Below are 19,170 nucleotides of genomic sequence, written 5' to 3'. Positions count from 1 at the left end.
AGCTTCCAAGTCCTCTTCGCTCACCTCATTATTTGCACAAATAGCAAACTTCTGTTGTAAAAAAAAAATGGTACAGATGTCTGATTGGGGCTGAGACAAAATATTACAAGAAAATTCTTTCTAGTAACTTCTGTTCAATTAGTAAAAAGTTATTTATATGTCAAGAAGTTGCATAAATTGTGGTCACATCGATGTGATCTGATAAAGGTTCACCAAGTTTGAATTTCACAGACTGTCAGAATATCTATATTGTTTCAGAAAAAAACGAAAAGCCTTTGTTTCCCTGAACTAGTTTGGTAACCCTATAGGTGAAATTCTTTAATTCCTACCAAGGATGATGAAGGGGTTATAGCGGTAGGACAAGCAACAGCATAGTAATCAAAATTTTGGGTCCACAATTCACTATAAAAAATGTAACTACTATGTCAAAAATGTCTGTTGTGGAAATAGAGTCTAATTCAGAGTTTCCCAAACTTGATCCTCAAGGGCTGCAATCCACTTGGGTTATCAGGATTCCCATAGGGGTAGATTTTAAAACTTGCACGAGCGTGTCCATGTGCGCACGCTACTCGGGGCGCACACATGGACACGTGATTTTATAACATGCGTGCACAGGTGCGTGCATGTTAAAAAGTCGGGGGTCAGCGCGCGCAAGGGGGTGCACAATTGTGCACCTTGCGCGCGCCGAGCCTGTGCCAAGTCACGCTGCCTTCCCCCGTTTCCTCCCAGGCCACTCCAAAATCTTCCCTACCCCCCACCCCGCCTTCCTTTCCCTTCCCCTACCTCCCCCGCCCTTTCCCCCCTACCTTTTTCTTCATTTTTCTTTTATTACAATTTCTTTTTTTAGCAAGTTTTATATACCGATGTTAGGTGTTGACCTTCACAACGGTTTAAGTTTCTTTGTAAAAGCAAAAATACAATCATAATAATATAAAAATTACACTTATTTTATTGACAAAATTAAAACATTCAATAAAAATATAAAAGTATAACCTATTAATAAGAAGCAATATAATCACTCATTAAATTCATAATAGAAATAAATTAATAATCATTAATGTAAAAATAAAAAGCGATCATACACATAAAATAATAAGTAAGGATCAAAACATAAAATAAACAATCAAAATAATCACTGGCTGGCAACTGTTCCGAATGCTTGTACAAAAAGCCACGTTTTCAGTGCTTTTTTGAAAAGTTTCAAATCTTTCTGGAGTCTTAGCTCAACAGTTAGGGTGTTCCATAATGTAAGCCCAGCTATTGAAACAGCTCTTTCTCTGACCAATGTGAGTTTAGCCAATGCAACAGAGGGAATTGATAATAAACCTTTGTTGGCTGAACGTTAATTTCGTTGTGGTGTATAAATGCGTATGGCAGCATTCATCTAATCAACCTGTTCGGTGTAAATGGCTTTGTGTATTAAACATAGAGTTTTGTATTTAACTCTATATTCCACTGGCAACCAGTGGAGTGCAGTCAACACGGGAGTTATATGATCTTTTTTGTTTGTTCCTGTAAGAATTCTGGCAGCAGAGTTCTGAAGTATTTGGAGGGGTCTAATCGATGTTTGCAGAAGTCCAAGATATAAAGAATTGCAGTAATCAATATTTGTAAAGATTAAAGCTTGCAGAACTGTTCTGAATTCATTCTGATTTAGAAGGTGTTTTAAGCGTCAAAGTATTAACAGTTTGTAATAGCCTTCTTGTATTTTGATGGAAATATGTTTTTTTAGACTGAATTCCAGGTCAAGCCACATTCCTAAATCTCTTACTTTATTACTTAGTGTAAGTGTTGAATTTTCAAATGTAAGGGATTTACATTGATCTATAGGTGACAATTTACGTTCAAGTAACATAATTTTGTTTTTTTCTACATTTAAACTAAGCTTCATTTGGGTTAGTAATTGTCTTATGATGTTTAGATACATACTGGTAATTTTGAGTGTTTTGTCTATTGAGTCGTTTATTGGGACGATGAGCTGAATGTCATCCGCATAAATGTAGTAATTAATCTATAAACCGGATAATAAGTGGCAACATGTAGACATTAAACAGTGTGGCAGAAAGTGCTGAACCTTGTGGAACTCCATTTTCTAATGGAAAAATTTTGCAATAAATGTTATTGATATAAATCCGATATGAACAGTTATTAAGATAGGATGAGAACAATTCCAGAGTTTTATCCTTAAGGCCAATTTCAGAAAGTCTAGTAATGAGGATACCATGATCAACAGTATCTAACGCTGCTGACAAATCAAGCAGCACCATTAGATTACGTTGCCTGTATTCAAAACCTTTTAATACAGTATCTGAGAGAGAGAGAAAAAGCATTTCGGTACTAAAGTGTTTATGAAACCCAAATTGCGTTGAGTGTAATATGTAATTATTTTCAATATGATCCATGAATTGTTTAAGTACCACCTTCTCAGTAAGCTTGGCAATAAATGAAAGGTTGGAGATTGGTCGAAAATTGTTTAACACTGTTGGATCAAGAGACTTTTTTTCAGAACTGGTTTAATAACAGCTTGCTTTAGTTGATCTGGGAGTATACCATCAACCAGAAATATATTAATTATATTAATTATATTAAAAAACAGGGGCAATTGAGGTAGCGATTTGTTTTAGAGCTGTAATGGGAATTGAATAATTTGGATGCTGAGTGGGGTTTAAATTCTTGATTAAGGTTAACACTTCATTTACAGACACTTCATGGTATTTTATTAAGTTCTCTCCTCAATTTTTCAATTTTGTTTTTAAAGATTATGGCCAATGTTTGGCTGAGTTCTGTCAAATTAATATCCAAAGACATAGCTTGGTTCTCTCAGAGCTTTCCCTAGAACCAGGTACTCACTCCTCGAGGGCCTAATCCTTTCCAGCTCCTGAGCTTACTTGAGACCTTACGTGAGTTTTGTCATCTAGTTCTATTCATGAACTCTGCTTACTCACTTTCTACAGGTTCTCAACAGCTCAGCCATCCTGGGATCGTTGTTCCAGTACCTGAGGGACTACAACCCTGCCGGGCATATCAGCTCACTACTGCCACCTCTGGTGGTTTCAAATAACCTGTTTAATAAAAGAACTAATGTGTGTCTGTCTCCATACTCCAGCCTAGCCGGTGATCCCTCTTGGGGTATCCTCCCGAGAGCGTGGTCATCTGCCATCGTCCCGGGGATCCACCTACAACTATATCAGATTCATTACAGATTGCTATATCTTAGCAAGACGATATCTGAGACTATAAGATTGCTGACTCCTCCCTCTCCAGAAGCCCGCCACACAGAGCCTTCTCTACAGATTGCTCCTCCTGTCTGATTGCTCCTCCCATTAAGCATCTTCTCTATAACAAATTGCTACTCGAGCTGTCAGTCACTAACAGATTGCTAACTCCTCATGGAGTCTCTAACAGATTGCTAACTCCGCAGTCTAATAGCTAACAGGCATGCCGTGTAGGCGGAAGATGTGAACTATGGAAAGTTTTGCAAGCTCAATGGCTGAGGGTAAGCCAGGGAGAGCCATGAAGTGAGCCATCTTCGAGAAACAATCCACTGTTACCCAGATGGTGTTGTTTCCTCCCGAAAGTGGTAAGTCTACCACAAAGTCTGTAGCAATGTGAGTCCAGGGCTCGTCTGGCACTGGCAGCGGTTGGAGAAGGCCCCAAAGACGTCCGGGCGGTGGTTTCTGTCTGGCACAATTGGTACATGAAGCAACGTAGGAGAACGTGTCTTCCTTCATGGTGGGCCACCAGTAGTACTTCTGTAACTTTGCCAGGGTTCTGATTTGACCAGGCTGTCCAGTCGGTTTAGAGTCGTGAGCCCATGCTAATAGCTTTTTCCTTTGGTTCTTGGGTATAATGGTCTTACCCGCAGGTACAGGGTGAGTAGCTGACAAGATAACGTTTTTCGGGTCAATGATATGTTGAGATTCATCTGGTACGTCCTTGGAGAGGAATGAGTGAGATAGGGCATCTGCTCTGATGTTTTTATCTCCAGGGCGGTATGTCAGCACAAAGTCAAACCTGTTAAAGAACAGGGACCATCTCGCCTGCCTATGGTTTAGGCGTTGAGCGTGGCGGAGGTACTCCAGATTCTTGTGATCCGTGAAGACTGTGATCTGATGTTGTGCACCTTCAAGCCAGGGTCGCCACTCTTCGAATGCCATCTTTATTGCCAGTAATTCTTTATCCCCTATGCCGTAGTTCTTTTCCACTGGCGAGAAGCAACGGGAGAAAAAATATCATGGGTATAAAGTCTTGGAATCACCAGACTGGCTTAACACGGCCCCTATGCCTACGTCAGAGGCATCAACCTCTTCTATGAAGGGCTGGTTCGGATCTGGATGTCAGAGGCATGGTTTGCTTGAAAAAGCATCTTTCAATTTCTGCAATGCTGTTACTGCCTCCGTAGACAAATTGGCGACGTTGGCACTTTTTTTGGTCATTGCTGTCAGCGGGACAGTTAGTGAGGAGTAGTTCTGTAATAGTAAATCCCAGAAAACGTCTAAGAGCTTTGAGACCTGTGGGTTGTGTCCATTTCTGAATGCTATCCAGCTTCTGTGAGTCCATCTGAAAGCCTTGATTAGAAACAATGTACCCTAAGAAAGGCACTGATTCCTTGTGGAACTCACATTTTGACAGCGTGGCGTATAAGTGGTTCTCACGGAGTTTTTGCAACACCCTTTTGAAAACACCCTTTTGACATCTTCCAGATGTGAGTTCATGTCTTGGGAAAAGATCAAGATGTCATCCAAGTACACAATGACACATTTATAGAGTAGATCGCCCTGGGGCTGAAGTAAGTTTGGATCCCCGGCACAGGGGCAAATGGTCCACCCTGCTCCCCGAACCACCCCGCCCTCTCCCTGCCCCTTTTTGTAAGCCCCGGGACTTACATGCGTCCCGGGGCTTTACGTGCGTCGCCGGACCTTTATAAAATAGGCGCGGCAAGTGAAAGCTGATTTATGCTCATAGAGCTTTTAAAATCTGGCCAATAATGAGATAAATTTTAAAAAATGCACTGGTGTCTGACTTACTGGGTCATTCATCAAAATGCGTTAGGGCCTTATGTGTGCGATAACTATCGCAGTGCAAGCTAGCATGCAAATTTTAATTTTATTGTGCAAGTGGGAGGAATTAATGCAAATTAAGTTGTCCTACTGCATTCCGCGATAGATTAACGCACACTAACACTGGATTTAATGTCAGAAATAACTACACACCTACCTCCCCCGTCTGGGCCAATAAAAACAACTTTTCTTGCCTAGTCTGTCTTCCTAAACCTATTATGTTTGTGGCAGGTTTACTTTTTGGGGGATACTGGCTGCTTCAGGATGCTTGTTGCAGACAACAACAACAACTGTAAGAACAGGCAAGGGAGGTTTCAACTCCTTTGGAGGGTTGGAACCACTGGCCCTGCAGGGGGACAGTCATGGCCCATGGCAACGCTTGGCACACAGGCAGCCAAGGCAGAGGAGATACAGGGCGTGCATCTTTCTTCCACAAGCTTCATTGCTGGGCATGCCAGATTACGTGGTTAGCAGGTATCACCTCAGCTCTCAGGCTATCCTGGAATTATATGAAGAAATCTGAGGGGATCTGGATCTGGTCACGGAAATGTCCAATGCTATATCGGGGCTCACCAAGCTATTGGCAATCCTGCATTTCTAGGCATCCGGCTCCTTCCAGACAGTAGGAGTCATCGGGGGAATATCCCAAACCACTTCTTCCTGCTGTCTGGACCAGGTCATAACAGCTGTATCTAACCTCATTGATCACTACATAGCATTTCCTCAGGACAGACAGGACTTGATAGAATTGAAGAGAGGCTTGAATGCCATAGCTTTCCCAATGTTCTGGGAGCTATCGACTACACTCACGTAGCCATCATCCCACCCCATAACAGGGAGGAGATCATCCACAATAGAAAACTCTTTCATTCCCTCAACTTGCCAGTGGTCTGTAACACTTGACTGGGTATCCCTGATGTGGTGGCCAGCCCAGGAGCTGCGCACAAATCTTTTATACTTTGGACAGCCACTATGGTGATGGTTGGCTCGTAGATAAGAGATGATTCTTTCTCTATTCCTTCTCTGGCTATGTGTTTCCAGCAAATAGCACTGACAGGGGGGATTGTGAGGGATGTAACAGCATCGCTGACATAAGTGGCTTGTACAGTTAGGTCTGCATGCCATTGTGCCAGGGCCTGGCTTTCTCTCCCCATGCTGAAGAGGCCTGCTAATCTTGTAAGACCAAACAATGCACGTGCCATAAAGCTTTGTGTGTGAGTAGCCGCTATACACTTCTACAGATTCACTTTAAACATTGGCCTTTTCCAATCCTCCCATTTGGAGCAGTTGAAATCTCACTGGTTAACTGCAACCTTTCTGCCTTCACTGCTGGTACTCACAGATCTGGTATGCCCTGGTAGTGATGGGTCAGCCAAGATGTCAGGCACAGTTTTTCTTGCCCGTCACACAGGCAAACCAGAAGCATTGGCCTGTGCATTTTTGGGCTTATCATATTCCCTGTGTTAGGGCACACAAATTGGAACCTCTGGAGGACATATTGCAGAGCAGCCAGCTTGACATAAGAGTGAAAATCGGCCTGAGTCGGGCTTTTTATGATGTTTTGTGCTAATAAGAATCCTTGGTGTTTCACCGGTCTTCTTCATTTGGTCGCGACTTCGCAATATTGGATCGGTTCTGGTTTGTTTCTTTGGACCACAGCAGCATGGAGGCAGCAGCAGGATGAGATGAGATACCAGCATGGAGGCTGCAGCAGGATAAGATGGGATGAGATGAGACACTAGCATGGAGGCAGCAGCAGGATGAGATGAAACACCAGCATGGAGGCAGCAGCAGGATAAAATGAGATGAGTGGGATACCAGCATGGAGGCTGCACAGGATGAAATGAGACACCAGCATGAAGGCAACAGCAGAATGAGATGAGATGAAATGAGACAACAGCACGGAGGCAGCAGCAGAATGAGATGAGATGAGACACCCCAGCATCAAGAGCAGGATTTGAGTCCTGATGAGAAGAAACAGCAGCTGGACCATTACAGGAGGCTGCAACAGTGGTGGAGGTGTACCCCATGCCTCCTTCCCAGCCGATCCAGCTACTCATGCATTGATGTCCGTGTTAGTGTCAGGGTTGATGCTGGGCCTTCAGTAATGACATGAGGGAGCTGATGGCCTGCTCTTCCTGAATTCCTGCTGCCTCATGCTGGCACCATGGTGTGATCACCTGAGGTTGCACTGCCTCAACTGGCTTCCACTGTAGGCTTGTTTCTGTAATTAAGCCAGAGATATTTAGGGTAACATTGAGAGAACTGACTGAACCAAGGGCTTCCAGCATCAGCATGGGTTGCTGAGGATGTTGCTGCTGCTCCTCCACAGCTTCCTCCTTCTCGCTGAACTGCGTGGCTTGCCATTTGGGGGGAGCATGTTTTTGGGGGGGCCTACCCCTGGGGCATCTGTCGGAAAGGGAACTGCTCTGGGGTGTTGAGTTCTGGGATGCAGGGGAAGACACAGGTGGAGGCTCTAGCATCCTTTGTAGAATTTGAGTGAGGACGCTGGTCATATTATAAAATAATGTTGCCACCATAGTTAGAGCCTATGTGTGTGCTGCAGTCTGATACCGCAGAGCCTGGGTGGAACTATTTACAACCTTCCTGAGTTGCAGTAGCTCAGCCCATATCTGATGCAGGTGTTCCCCATGCTTCCTTTCAAGCCGGTGCAGCTGCTCATGCATTGAGGTCTGTGTTGGTACCAGGGTTGATGCTGGTACCGGTGCTGGGGCTTTCCTGCACCATGATGTGCTTGCCTGAGGTTGTGCTGCCTCAGTTCTCTCACTGCAAGCTTATTTCCTCCATTAAGCCAGAGATATTTAGGGTAACATTGAAAGGGCTGGCTGACCCGAGGGCTTGCAGCGTCTGCATGGGCTGCTGAGGATGTTGCTGCTGCTGCTCCTCCTCTGCCTTCTCCTGCTCACTGAACTGTTCTGGGCATCCATCAGCAAGGGGCTCCGGAAAAGTGCTGGTGAGCTGCTGGTTCCTGGGGCTTGATGGCTTGGACTGGCAACTTCGTGGGCGAGAGCCTTGGAAACAAAGAAGTCATATGTACCAATGACAAGAAGTAGCCATTTACCATTTGGCATCAGAGATGCACTTTGCATCTCTATGTGTGTGAGCATCATATGCCAAATGATGTGAACAACTGTATCAGCCTTGCCATTTACAGATGAGGTGAACTTACCAGCTGCAGCTCACGTGGTGTCTAGCTGTTCAGCCATGCCCTCAAACACATTCAGTCCCAGTCGTTGCACGAGGCGATCCTCCATGGGTGTGAGCACTTTTGGACAAGGGGCTCCTCCACCAGTCTGGCAAATGTATTTGTTGAGGTTAGAGCCCTTTGTCTTCGATTGGGCCTTTATGTCCCGTTATGTGCTGCCTGTTCCCCACTGTGTTTCAGGCTGCTGCCTGGAGATAGCCTGGGCGATGGTGCACCAGATCTGGCCCTTGGATGTCCTTGAGGTTTTGGCCGCACAGTTGCCGAAGAGCATGGCATAATGTTCCAGGACCCCTGCAATAATCATCTCACTGTCCTCAGGCTGAACTTCAACGCCCTCAGACTAATGCACCTTGCAGCCTGGCTGCCAGAATGGGGTGCCACTTCTGCTTCCGGAGAGGTGACCTCCCTTTTCTGACTCTCGCTCACACTCCCCTCTCCTTTCCCTCCCCCTCATGCACCTGCCTTACCAACTCCCATCTTCTCTTCCCTCTCTGTCTGTCTTTAGCCTGTCATCTTCCTCCCACCAGACTCATCTGCCTATCCCCTTTCCCTTCCTGCCTCCTCCTATCCCTTCCCCACCACTCCTGTCCCTACTCCTATTCCTTCTCCTAGCACTCCTGCCCTCATCCTCCTTCCCCCTCTCCTCCCTCATCCCCTCCTCTCCTCACACCTCTCCTTTCCTCTCTCCTCTCCTCCTCACTACCACCACTCTTCCTCATTCCTCCACACCACTACCACTCCTCCTCACTCCTTCCCACCACTACCATTATTCCTTCTCATTCCTCCACACCACCAATGCTCTTCAGGCCTCCTTATTCCTTCACACCACTACCACCATCACTCATAACGCCTCCACACAAAAAGACAGAGACAAACATGGCAAATTGACAAAAACTTTCACACACATAGAAACATAGAAACATAGAAATGACGGCAGAAGAAGATCAAACAGCCCATCCAGTCTGCCCAGCAAGTTTTCACAGTTATTTTTCTCATACTTATCTGTTACTCTGACCACTGAGGTCAGGGCCCTTATTGGTAACTTTTTGGTTCTAATTTCCTTTCACCCCTGCCATTGATGTAGAGAGCAGTGCTGGAGCTGCATAAAAGTGAAGTATCAAGCCTAATAAGTTAGGGGTAGTAACCGCTGCAATAACAAGCTACTCCCACACTTGTTTACCCAGCCTGTGCAATTTAGTCCTTGTTGGTTGTCTCCACACCCCCTACATACCCCCTACATACCCTTGAAGAAAACCTTCCCAGCAATTACCTCCTGTTTCAATTGTTCCATATTCCTATTTAATCAAATGTTTCCTGTACATTAGTCATCTGTACATAGTATTCCTCTTTTCCGCTTTATTCCCTCCCTTTACCTCTGTTAACTATACCTCTCCCCCCTTCCCCCCTTATCCCCCTTTCCCACCCACCTCCTACACCTTCCCTTTTCTCCCCCCCCTACCCCCCTCAAATCTCTATTCCTTGGTTCCATTTATTGTTTATTTTGTTGTATTTGGTTTTGGTTTGTTTTTTGCTCTTGCGTTAGTTTTTTCATACTGTTTTATTGTCATATTGTTATACTGTATCTCCCACCTGAGTTCATTGTAAACCGGCATGATGTGCTTCATGAATGTCGGTAGATAAAAGTTAATAAATAAATAAATAAATAAATAAATCCTCTTTTCTTCATTCCTCCCCTGCCGTTGAAGCAGTGAGCTGAGCTGTATATGTATTCAAAGTGAAGTATCAGGCTTAATTGGCTCGGGGTAGTAACCGCCACAACAAGCAAGCTACTCCCATGCTTATTTGTTTACCCAGACTATGCAATTCAGTCCTTGTTGGTAGTTGTCTGAATGTAAATCCTCTTATCTTCATTATTCACAGCCGTTGAAGCAGTGAGCTGCGCTATAAATGTATTGAAAGTGAAGTATCAGACTTAATTGGTTTGGGGTAGTAACCGCCGCAATAAGCAAGCTACTCCCACGCGTATTTGTGAATGCAAATCCTTTGTCCCACATTTCCTCTTGCAGTTGAAGCATAGAGCAATGTTGGAGTCGCATTAACCGTGTGTATGTTTATTGAATAAGGATATTAATCACCAAGTAGTAGCCATCATTCCTGCAATCCACCCCCTTCTCTTCATTCACATCCTCAAGATCCACAGTGTTTATCCCACGCACCTTTGAAATTCTTCACAGTTTTAGTCTTCACCACTTCCTCCGGAAGGGCATTCTAGGCATCCTCCACCCTCTCCATGAAGAAATACTTCCTGATATTGGTTCTGAGTCTTCCTCCCTGGAGTTTGTTCTGACCCAGTATGGCATGTTCTTATGTTTTAAATCGTGACCCCTGGTTCTGCTGATTTTTTTGCAATGGAAAAGGTCTGTTGTTGACTTTGGATCATTAAAACCTTTCAAGTATCTGAAGGTCTGTATCATATCACCCCTGCTCCTCCTTTCCTCTGTGTAATCATATTTAGATTCTTCAATCTTTCCTCATAAGGCATTTGATGAAGACCATACACCTTTTTGGTCACCCTTCTCTGGACTGCCTCCATCTTGTCCCTGTCCTTTCGGAGATATGGTCTCCAGAACTGAGCACAGTACTCCAGGTGAGGCCTCACCAAGGACTTGTACAAGGGGATAATCACTTCCCTTTTCTTACTTGATATTCCTCTCTCTATGCAGCCCAGCATTCTTCTGGCTTTAGCTATTGCCTTGTCACGTTGTTTTGCAGACTTCAGATTGTTAGACACTATCACCCCAAGGTCTCTCTCCTGCTCCGTGCACATTAGCCCTTCACCCCCCATTGAATACATTTCTTTTGGATTTCCACAGCCCATATGCATGACTCTGCACTTCATGGCATTGAATTTCAGCTGCCATATCTTAGACCAGTCTTCCAGCTTCCTTAAAACCCATCTCATTCTCTCCACTCCTTTCGGCGTGTCCACTCTGTTGCAGATCTTAGTATCATCCGCAAATAGACAAACCTTACCTTCTAGCCCGTCCGCGATGTCGCTCATGAAGATATTGAACAGGACCGGTCCCAACACCGACCCTTGCAGCACTCCGCTCATCACCGCTCTCTCTTCCATTTACCATCACACATTGTCTTCTGTCCTTCATCCAGTTTGCTATCCAGGCCACCACCTTGGCACTCACTCCCAAGCTTCTCATTTTATTCACTAGCCTCTTGTGCGGGACCATATCAAAAGCTTTGCTAAAATCCAAGTAGATGACATCGAGCGCTCTTACTTGATCCAATTCCTTAGTCAACCAATCAAAAAAGTCTATCAGATTCGTCTGACAGGACCTTCCCTTGGTGAAACCATGCTGCCTCTGGTCCAGCAATTATGCTGCTTGTAGATAGTTCACTATTCTTTCCTTCAGCAGCAACTCCAATACTTTTCCCACCACCGAGGTGAGGGAAAGGGAAAGGGAAACAGATGAGAACAGAAAAGAACAGGACAACGCACTCAGATATCACTAATCTACACTAATCAATTAACTAAACCATCAGTTCACTTCCTCTCCTCTATCCAATGCCTATTTAGTTATTTATTGAAAGACATTTATTACCCACCCTACCTACATTCAGAGCGGGGAAGAGTAAGAGCATACATAAACAGAAATAAAAGGGGAAACAGACATTACATATATCATCCAGGAATAGCATCAGTCATTATAATAATCCATGATCATCAGGAGAGGGGGGAGAGGATAGAACTAAAACGCCTGGAGGGAAATTCATACATTTGAGAAAGCTGAGTTCTGCCCTTGGTTCTGGCTCTAGGTGGCCTCCCCTAAGGGGGGACATATTGGGAATAGACTTTTATCATTTAATCTTGAGAAAACGTTTTTGAAAAAGGTTTTGAGAGATTTTTTTAAAGAAAGTTCTGTTTTGGAGGTAGAGTAGTTCTTTGGGTAGGGTGTTCCAAAGGAGAGGTCCCGCGGAGAAGGCGCATTCTGTGGTTTCCTCTTGGTGTGAGCCTAGGGGATGGGACATCTAAAAACATGAGATTGGATGTTCTGTGCTGCTGGGAGGGGGTGTGTAATTTATTATATAGGGAATTCAGGGTGAATGCAAGGAGTGTATAATCATGGCAAGCTTGTATTGTACCCGGAATGGGATTGGGAGCCGCTGTAGGAATTTGAGAACAGGAGAGATGTGAGCACGCATCGGAGTGTCCGTAAGGAGTCTTGCTGTTGAATGACCCCTCGAGTGACGTCACAACATCCGAGTATTTAGCCTTTGCTTGTTTGCTAGCTCATTGAGCTAGCAAGGATTGGATTTGTCTGGTCTACACTACTCTGCCGCTTCCGTGCTGCCGCTGGAAGTTCTCTCTCTGCCCTTCGAGGTAACTGCTAACCTGGGTACCTGCTCCTCGGGGGCCCTTCCTTTTATTTCAGGTGCCTTACTGGGATCAGGTACTCACTCCTTGAGGGCCTGCTCTCCCTGCCTTGATGCCTGGAACTATCTACTTCTGCCTGGTGGAACCATCAACATTACAGCTACCATCTAGTGAGTAATCTAATTCTCAGTCTATCTCATCTACAGCTTTGCTGTGCTGGGAAACCTACACCGGGATCTCCCTATACCAACCTTGGTGAGACGGGCTCCCTCTGCCGAGGATCCCTGAACTACTACTTCAGGATCTACTCACTACTGCCACCTCTGGTGGCCTACATCTGCTGTATAATAAAAGATCAATTCAGTGTTTGTGCATCCTGAGTCTAGGCCAGTACTGGGGAGATGACCCGTGGGCGTGGTCATCTTCCACAGTACCCAAGAATCCACACAAACACCTCAAAACCGTAACCGGCTCAGCTCACCGCATTGCAGGCCATTCCAGGCTTCACCCAGCGAATCTCTGAACAACAGGACGCGCTGGAGAGTTTGACTGCATTTAATCAGCTGCACGCACAGATGAATTTACCAACCACCACAGGTAAAGAAGCTACACTGCCTGAAGTGATGGTCAAGACAATTGTACCTCTATCTGCTCCAACTTGTTTCTCATGTTGCATGCAGTTTTCTCTGCAACCTAATCATTTTCCTACAGCATATGCCAAGACTGCCTACATCTTGTCTTATCTAGACAGAAGAGCGTTGGCTTGGGCCTCTTCGCTGTGGGAGCATGATGATCCTATCCTACATGATCTAGCCGGGTTCCTTGAACTGTTCCGATCAGTTTTTGATGACCCTGCCCGGGATACCATTGCAGGATCTTAGTTGGCTAACTTGAAGCAAGGTAATAAACCTTTATCAGACTTCGCCATTGAATTCAAGACACTGGCGTCTGAATTACATTGGGACCCTAAATGCCTGAAGACCCTTTTCTTTGAAGGACTGAACTCTCGTTTGAAAGCCGAGCTGGCAGCTCGTGAGATGCCGGAGACCTTGGCCGAACTGGTGAAGTTGGCAACCAGGATTGATCGCCGGCTTCGCGACAAGGTTCAAGAAGCCAAGCCTCCCAAAAGATTCCTTCAGGGTGAGACTCAAGTTAAGTCTATTCCCAGGCCTGTTCCCTTGGGTCCAGTTGCTGGCGAAGAAGAATCAATGCAATTAGGCCGCAGTCACCTGACATCAAAAGAGAGAAGAACACAGAAGAGGTTGGGACTATGCATGTATTGTGGACAAGCTGGCCACGCTGTACAAACATGCCCTATATCTGGGAAACTGGCAGACCTAAGTCCTGAGGGAGGACTTTTCTTAGGTCTAACTGCACCCTCTCCTCCACTCTCTCTTTCTGTATCGTTAATCTGCGGACCCTTAGAATACCAGACTCTTGCCCTAGTGGATTCAGGAGCAGGAGGCAACTTCATTTTGAAACGATTAGTGGAGCACTTGCGGATTTCCACCACTACCATGATGACTCCACTAATCCTATGTTCAATTCATGGGGAGCCTTTACCGGGCAAAGTAACCCAGCTCTTGGAACCAGTGAGTTTATGGACCGGTGCTCTTCACTCAGAGACTATCTCCTTCTTTGTACTAGAGAAGGCCATGCACCCTATAGTACTGGGACTACCGTGGCTGCAGCAGCATATGCCTCAATTCAATTGGTCCACTCTGGAGCTTTCACGTTGGGGTCCAGAGTGCCAGGGTAAATGTCTGATGGAGTTTTCTCCTATACCCTGCATGCCAACTACCCCAGTGATGACCGGGTTGCCGCCTCAGTATGTATCTTTTCAAGATGTATTTTCCAAAGAAGCTGCAGACATACTACCTCCACACAGATCCTACGACTGCACCATCAATTTGAAGCCTAACACTGAACCACCCAAAGGAAGAGTCTACCCTCTTTCTGTGGTAGAAAATAAGGCCATGTCTGAATACATACAGGAGATTCTCCAGAAAGGGTTCATACGACCCTCCAAATCTCCTGCCGGTGCAGGCTTCTTCTTTGTGGGGAAGAAGGACGGAACATTGCATCCATGCATTGACTACAGAAGTCTAAACGAGATTACTGTGAAAGACCACTATTCCTTACCACTCATCTCAGAGCTATTTGACAGACTACAGGGAGCCAAGATATTCTCCAAGCTTGATCTCAAGGGAGCCTACATCCTAGTTTGCATTTGCTCTGGCGATGAATGGAAGACAGTCTTCAAGACCTGGGATGGACACTTTGAGTATCTAGTGATGCCCTTCGGCCTGTGTAACGTCCCAGCCGTCTTCCAAAACATGATGAATGACATCCTACATGATCTACTCTACAAATGTGTTGTTGTGTACTTGGATGGCATCTTGATCTTTTCCCAAGACATAAACACTCATCTAGAAAATGTCAAAAGGTTGTTGCAAAGACTCCGCGAGAACCGCTTATACGCCAAGTTGTCAAAATGCGAGTTCCACAAGGAATCAGTGCCTTTCTTAGGGTACATTGTTTCCAATCAAGGCTTCCAGATGGACCCCCAGAAGCTGGAGAGCATTCAGAAATGGACACAACCCACAGGTCACAAGGCTCTTAGACGTTTCCTGGGATTTACTAACTATTACAGAACTTTCATCAAGAACTACTCCTCACTAACTGTCCCATTGACAACAATGACCAAGAAAGGTGCCAACGTCGCCAATTGGTCTACGGAGACAGTAACCGCATTCCAGAAATTGAAAGACGCATTCTCAAGCAAGCCATGCCTCCGACATCCGGATCCGAACCGGCCCTTCATCGTAGAAGTCGATGCCTCAGACGTTGCGTAGGGGCCATGCTAAGCCAGTCCGGTAACTCCAAAATCCTACAACTATGCTCTTTTTTCTCCTGTCGCTTCTCGCCAGCGGAGAAGAACTACGGCATAGGGGGTAAAGAATTACTGGCAATAAAGATGGCATTCGAAGAGTGGCGACCCTGGCTTGAAGGTGCACAACATCAGATCACGGATCACAAAAACCTGGAGTACCTCTGCCACGCTCAACGCCTAAACCATAGGCAGGCGAGATGGTCCCTGTTCTTTAACAGGTTTGACTTTGTGCTAAAATACCGCCGTGGAGATAAGAACGTCAGAGCAGATGCCCTATCTTGCTCATTCCTCTCCGAGGACGTACCAGATGAACCTCAACATATCATTGACCTGAAAAGAGTTATCTTGTCAGCTACTCACCCTGTACCTACGGGTAAGACCTTTGTACCCAGAAACGTAAGGAAAAAGTTATTAGCATGGTCTCACGACTCTAAACTGACTGGACACCCTGGAAAACGCAGAACTCTGGCAAAACTACAGCAGTACTATTGGTGGCCCACCATGAAGGAAGACACATTCTCCTAAGTTGCTTCTTGCTCCAATTGTGCCAGACAGAAACCGCCGCCCGGGCATCCTTGGGCCCTTCTCCAACCTTTGCCAGTGCCAGACGAGCATTGGACTCACATTGCTACAGACTTTGTAGTAGACTTACCACTTTCAGGAGGAAACAACACCATCTGGGTAACAGTGGATCATTTCTCGAAGATGGCTCACTTCGTGGCTTTCTCTGGCTTGCCTTCAGCCATAGAGCTTGCAAAATTTTTCATCACTCACATCTTTCGCCTACACGGCATGCCAAAGCACAACGTCTCTGACAGAGGAACTCAATTCACAGCTAAGTTCTGGAAGGCATTATGCAAGAAGTTTGATATCTCTCTCGACTTCACCTCTGCATACCAACCTCAGTCAAACGGGCAAACAGAGAGAATGAATAGGACCCTCAAACAGTTCATTCGTGCCTATATTGGCGCACGTCAAGATGATTGGGCTGAACTGCTGCCCTGGGCTGAATTCGCCATCAACTCTCAACCAGCAACATCCACTGGATCAACACCATTTGAAGTGGTCTACGGACGACTACCATCACCACCTTTATCACTTCCACTTTCAGTGTCATCCCCGGCAGCTCAATCTACTGCCAAAAACATTCAACAACGTTGGACTAAAACTAAAGAGATGCTGCGTAAAGCAGGGCAAAGAGCAAAGTAAGGCTATGATACTCATCACGTCAAGGCTCCAGAATTCCAGCCTGGTGATAAAGTCTGGCTGTCTACAAAACATCTAAGACTCAAGCTACCTTCAGCTTGTTTTGCTCCTTGCTTCGTCGGACTCTTTTCCATTCTCCGATGACTAGGTACTCTTACATACAGACTAAAACTTCCACCAGCATTGAAGATTCATAATGCGTTCCATGTCTCACTATTGAAACCATTAATCCTTAATGAATTCTCAACCAAGACACCTGAACTTACACCTATTGATGCAGAAGAAGACATCGAATACAAGGTAGATGCTATCCTTGATGTCAGAAAAAGAGGCAGAGTATGGGAATACCTCCTGTCTTGGGAGGGTTATGCACCTGAAAATAACTCTTGGGAACATTTGGCAAATATCATGGAAATAGAGATGCTTCAACAATTCCACAGAATGCATCCTTGGAAACCAAGACCAGGTAGAAGGTCTGGAGGGGGGCCCTTTGAAGAGGGGTACTGTTGCGTGCGTCGGTCTCAGATGGCTTCGACCTTTGTGCCTCACCTTTTTCTCTGCTCTCCCCGCTAGCCTTGGGAAAATGGCCACCGCTGTGTCTGCAAGCCGCTCTCTCCGGCGTCCCCGGAATGGCTATGGCGTGGTCTTCTGCCATGTTCTTCCCAAGGACCTCCTAGGGTGCGCGTGCGCTATCCACGTCTTTATTCCAGCTATGGCGCGAACCTCGGGGGCGTCCCTCTCAAGCAACGTCACAACAATGATATGATAACAATGCTTTAGTAAAATGGAATTGATTTAGTTTTTGGGTACTTGACAGGTTCTTATGGCCTGGATTGGCCACTGTTGGAAACAGGATGCTGGGCTTGATGGACCTTTGGTCTGACCCAGTATGGCATGTTCTTATGTTCTAACATCCGGGTATTTAGCCTTCTCTTGTTTGCTAGCTCATTGAGTTAGCAAGGATTGGATTTGTCTGGTCTATGCTACTCTACTGCTTCCGTGCTGCTGCTGGAAGCTCTCTCTCTGCCCTTCGGGGTAATTGCTAACCTGGGTACCCGCTCCTCAGGGGCCTTCCTTTTCTTTCAGGTGCCTTACTGGGATCAGGTACTCGCTCCTTGAGGGCCTGCTCTCCCTGCCTTGATGCCTGGAACCATCTACTTCTGCCTGGTGGAACCATCAACATTACAGCTACCATCTAGTGAGTAATCTAATTCTCAGTCTATCTCATCTACAGCTTTGCCGTGCTGGGAAACCTACACCGGGATCTCCCTATACCACCTTGGTGAGATGGGCTCCCTCTGCCGAGGGTCCCTGAACTACTACTTCTCACTACTGCCACCTCTGGTGGCCTACATCTGCTGTATAATAAAAGATCAATTCAGTGTTTGTGCATCCTGAGTCTAGCCCAGTACTGTGGCTCCCCACGGGGCCCCTCCCTGTGAGCGTGGTCAACTTCCACAGTACTCAAGAATCCACACAAACACCTCAAAACTATAACAAAAACATTCCCAGGATAGGCCATCCGAGTTCAGTTCATTAGTTTCTTCTGGATGGGAGTTATTAAAGATTTTGTTTACCGTTGCTGTCTTGTTGGTAAAATGTGCGGTGAGGGTGGAAAAGAAGAGGCGGCTGAGCTGGGGTTAATTAGTTTCTTAACGGCCACACATAATTCTCTAGGGTTGTTTAGACACACCCTCAAAGAGGCAGCTGCAGGAAGCCGGGATATATAAACAGAAAAAATAACGCGCCATGCATAAATCAACATCACGAGATGTGATAACATAGCACGCTTAGTGGTAATTGCCTGCGCGATGCAGAAAATAGAAAATTATCCTAACCATGCCCATTTTTTTTTATCATGGGCACTATTTCTGCTATATTTATAGCATTTTGATGAATCTAGGCCTTAGATTGGTTGAATTGACATGCTGCTGAAAGACTGGCTGTTCTTATGAGGATCATTGCAAGCCCAGTAAATGTAGACCACTTATATACTAGTGCTTCTTTAAAATGTGGTTAACTGCATATTGCTTATGTAAAAGCATTTGGTTAATCACTATCAACTGAAAAGTGTTTATTTGCTTGAAAATTACTTCCATTCTTAACAAAACCTTTTGCAGCTCATTAATACAATTATCATTCTTTTTCAAGTGAAAAGTAGTATTGATCCTAGCTTTTCTTCTCATGTTCACAGTAAATAATATTATTTATTGCATTTATATATTACATATATAATATAAGCTCAGTGCAGTGTACAACATATTTATGTAAACATAAGTTTAAACATTACAAATAAAAGAATAAAATCATACATTCATAATCAGTAAATCATAAACTAAACTGAAAATCTAATCAACAAAGCAATATTAAAACAGCCAAAAGATAAAATGGGCATCATTACATAAAATAAAAAACTCAGTCAAAATAATTTGAA

General features: G+C 45.1%; 1 protein-coding gene across 9 annotated transcripts in view; it reads left to right on the top strand.

The window, feature by feature from the left end:
• The window catches only part of LOC115093628 (sodium channel protein type 2 subunit alpha-like), a 523,144-nt gene that overhangs the window by 63,805 nt on the left and 440,169 nt on the right, over positions 1-19,170 (top strand). The window lies entirely within an intron of this gene.

The sequence above is a fragment of the Rhinatrema bivittatum genome, chromosome 6 (assembly GCF_901001135.1).
Source record: "Rhinatrema bivittatum chromosome 6, aRhiBiv1.1, whole genome shotgun sequence".
Taxonomy (NCBI): Eukaryota; Metazoa; Chordata; class Amphibia; order Gymnophiona; family Rhinatrematidae; genus Rhinatrema; species Rhinatrema bivittatum.
Note: the sequence above shows the minus strand (reverse complement) of the source record. Positions and strands in the feature narration are given on the sequence as shown.